General features: G+C 40.4%; 1 protein-coding gene across 1 annotated transcript in view; it reads right to left on the bottom strand.

The window, feature by feature from the left end:
- pcdh1a (protocadherin 1a) overlaps positions 1 to 3,539 on the bottom strand; it is a 90,477-nt gene extending 86,938 nt beyond the window's left edge. Inside the window, exon 1 of the mRNA XM_016473151.1 lies at positions 2,908 to 3,539. The gene's annotated coding sequence lies outside the window, so the exon portion shown is untranslated. The remainder of the gene's footprint in view (positions 1 to 2,907) is intronic.
- Positions 3,540 to 4,005: the final 466 nt, after the last annotated feature.

The raw sequence follows: 4,005 nt of genomic DNA, 5'->3' as shown, positions 1-4,005 counted from the left end.
ACACAGCGTCACACACGGCGGGCTAGAGTGAGCGGAGGCCGGTGGCCTGGAGTGAGCAGAGGCCGGTGGCTAGAGTAAGGAGCGGCCGGCGTGCTTGCAGCAACCACATGTGACGACCCCGGGCTGGACTCCGTTTCATAATGGTAAAAGCTGATCCGGCAATCCACAGCGCGAAGTTGATGTATTTCCTCAGCGACCAGCACGGATCAGCTCCAGGCATGACGAAGCAGATATCGTCCTCTTTTGGAAGGCCAAACAAAGTAGTTTCGCTTTCACAACGAAACACACAGCGCCTTCACGACATGGCGGCGGCGGCAACAACAATACTACAGTGAGAATAAAAGTTACGCCTTCTTTCTTTGCGTGAACATTTGGGCGGCGTTATGCAAATCTTCCCACATCATGACGTAGACGTGGGGGCGTGTTAGAACGAGCAGTTTTAGGTAGGCGTGGTTGACTCTTAACTTTTATAAAGAATATCTCTTTGGATTTGAGACTTTAGTCTTTGCAACTTTACAGATCTTCTTTATGCACCAAGAGCTTGTAACACTCCAAAGAGAAAGGAAAAATTGAAATCGCATCATATGACCCCTTTAAGGGCTTTAAGTATGCTCCTCGAAGTCATTGACTAGTGCATGTAATGATTTGCGACCAAAAAAATAAAAAAATGCAGGCAATAAAACTGCCTACAACCAAGGAACCTTCAAGCCAGTTCTACTGTATAACCATTCAATTCAAACTGAATAGAAATTCACTGACGCTGCACTGCCCTACAAAGACAAAAGCACAATAACTACACATTTAGTCAAAAGTGGGTTATGACCGAAATTGGGTCTCTTAGTCTATGATCTGTCCTCTGACAGACAGGTCTAGCTGAACTATCCTCAGATTCAGAGAAAACAGTTAACAAATCAATCAAAAAACTTTGCTATTTTTCCTCAGTTCTAGCATTGATGTAGTTATTGCATTTTGCCTTTGTTGGGGCGGTTCACAGGGAAGTGAACACATTTTGTTTAAAGAAATGTGGAGGGGGGGGGGGGCATTTGATTGCTTTTTCATAGAACCTTTCACAGGTTGTAGCTATATAATTATAATTTTTTTCACTCCCTCAACAGCCACAATAAATTGACAGATTCATACATGGATTTAGCAAATCATAATAAAAATAATATTAAAAATGTAAAACATGGAAACACGCTTTACATAAGAGACTCTTCAAATACCCCAAGGGCATAAGCACTTCATCTCATCCTGATAAGAGTTTACACACACTCAACAAACTATTTAAGTGCTGTTGATTTTTAGCTATTCGGGGTTGCCTCATGAACAAAAGGTTATTACAATAGCTCTGAACTCAGGTGTAAGTGCCAAAAAATATGTTGATGAAAACATTAACTGTAGGGTTTGTTTTAAAGACATCAGTTGGTTACACTCTGTGGAGAGGCAAAGAGCAGAGCATATGTTCACTATGTATTACTTCCCTAGTGAACGCTGGTAAACACCTAGACAATCTAAATGAGCCAGCCACATTCAGCCAGTGTATCAATCTCACACAGTACTGAGAATATTCAGAGGTCTGTTGAAAATACAGCACAATCACTTTCAGACAGAACCCTCAGTTGTACATTTCAAGCCTTGCTTACACTGCACAAGATGCCTGCAACAATTTCAGAAATGAACATGCATGAAAGCCACCCTAAACAAGTTCTGAAGTCATTTTCGCTCTGCTCTTGAGACTGATAGTTCATGCAGACATTTTATTTTCCCTGAAGTATTGTGACCTTTTATTTTTATGCAGTGCTGTAAATCAGCTGTTATCGCATTCATTCAGGTTCAACAGGTTTAGCATTTCAGCTCAGTCCAATTAAATCAGTTACCCATATTATTAGCCATACCTTTCCCTGTGGACAAACGCTGGGTCATTTTACAGGCAAATGAATTCAGTAATGGCTGTTTAAGACCATGCACTACTTTTATCCGTTGCACAAGATCAATAAGAGTAGAATCATTTCTTATTTTCTAAGTGCATTATTAGTTTTCTTTTTTGTTATTGATATGTGATCATATATGTAGCAATAATAATAATAATAATAATAATAATTATTATTATTATTATTATTATTATTATTATTATTATTATTATTATTTCACTTGGGGTATGAAATATTTATTTAATTATTTATTTATTTTTGATAAACCCCACTTTGTAGATGCACACCATCCTTTCCTTTGAGCTCAGACAGGGTTGTGGGTGGAGATGGTGGATGGGGGAATCCTGTAATCAGTCTTACAGGGATTTGACCAAACATTGATCCTGCTGTTGACCCAGCCAGCCCAGGTGGGCGCTCCATTGCGATTTCTTTTATATCTGCAGCCCTGTGGAATACAATCCAACCCAGTGCGGCTAGATGGCGAGATTTGAACGATAATCGTTAAAATGTTATACATGATTTGCGCACGGCAAACAGCACATTCAACTGGTCTTTCGTCAACGATCTTCATCGCAGCTGTTTTCGTAAGACTAGATAGATGTTCGGTACCTTAAATACGCACCAAAAGATCTGCAAAACGTTTACTGCACTAATACAAACGATTCGTGAATTCGCGTCGCATTAAATACTAGCGGCAACAAACAAGTGTCATTTGGTTATTTGTATGTAAACCTAAACAGCCCGATTGATTCTGCAGCACAATAAACCCCGTCTAAATCTAAATGTGGTCAGAATCTCTAAATAACAAGGGCTGCCACAATTCTCTGACATCGATACGTAATCTTTCAAAATCACTATAGTTTCTGCAACGGCATACAGCCGTGCATCGAATATTTAAATATGACCCATCGACAGATCGAACATTCCCCTCAGCTTTATTCATTTTCTAGTGGCGTCAATAAAGTTCGTTGCCTACCTTCGTCGATCACTTTTTCCTGCCGAGAATGAGGCTTCTTGTCTGAGGATCAACTACAGCTGACGCTTCCTTCGTGGTTACACGGACCCCTAAACACCTGCTTTAAGAATCCAGACATCAAGAAAACATAAAATCCTTTCGTTGGAAACCAATCCATAAGTGGCCGCGTTATTTTTCCTCGTCATGCCCATGACTCCGCGTCAGTTTGATAACGTCGGCACTCATTTAAGTGTTAATGAATGAGAAATTACGGCTGATGATGGGTGTTGAGATGTCTTTTCTGTTGTTTCTCAACCCAAGAACAGTTCTAATGCCAGCAACTTCCCCCGTTTCAGTCCATAAATCCTCAAACACTCATTTTAGGAGAGTACAGGTTCTCACAAAATTTATCACACTCGTTATTCGTTACGGAATGATAGCGTAATCTACCGGAAATAATGTAACAATGTAACAGTACATGGTAGAGTGTATGGAGTCGGGTTTTTCCCCTTCGCTTTCCTCAGAAGTAGACTATCAACGCAGTTTTGGCACAGGGATCTTCTCCGCACAGGGTTAATCCCGCATTTCTATGCATGTGAGAGAGTGAGTGAAGAGATTTCTCAGCACCGCGCGCTGTTACCCCCTCTAGAAGCGCGCGCAGGCGGACGCGCAAAGCGAGAGGAGGTGGGGCTCTTGGACGCCACAGGCTGTTTGATGAAAAAGGCACAATTAGGTTAGAAAAATAGTATAATTGTTAATAGCCTAATATACATGGCCCATATATTTTTTACTGTGTTTCATTGCTTCCTACTCCTATTAGCAAGTCGAACAAATCGGGTCGGACCTTTTCAATGAACTATTTGAACCAGTTCACAAAACCAGAATTTGACTGAATCGGTTCACGAATTATCTTTGAACTTTCTTGTGTTCAAAACACCGCCGTGGTCTGATGATAAGAGCCACTGATCTGAGGATTTGAGTGATTGACCTAAAAGTGAGTAACTTAAATAGCCAAAAATCAGAAATGTTAACATACAAACGAAAATTGCCAAATGATGCAAATGTTTCTATAATTTAATGAGCTGTGAGTTGACTATATGAAACTGGACTGGTAGACAT

The sequence above is a fragment of the Sinocyclocheilus anshuiensis genome, unplaced genomic scaffold (assembly GCF_001515605.1).
Source record: "Sinocyclocheilus anshuiensis isolate Anshui unplaced genomic scaffold, SAMN03320099.WGS_v1.1 scaffold260, whole genome shotgun sequence".
Classification (NCBI taxonomy): domain Eukaryota; kingdom Metazoa; phylum Chordata; class Actinopteri; order Cypriniformes; family Cyprinidae; genus Sinocyclocheilus; species Sinocyclocheilus anshuiensis.
Note: the sequence above shows the minus strand (reverse complement) of the source record. Positions and strands in the feature narration are given on the sequence as shown.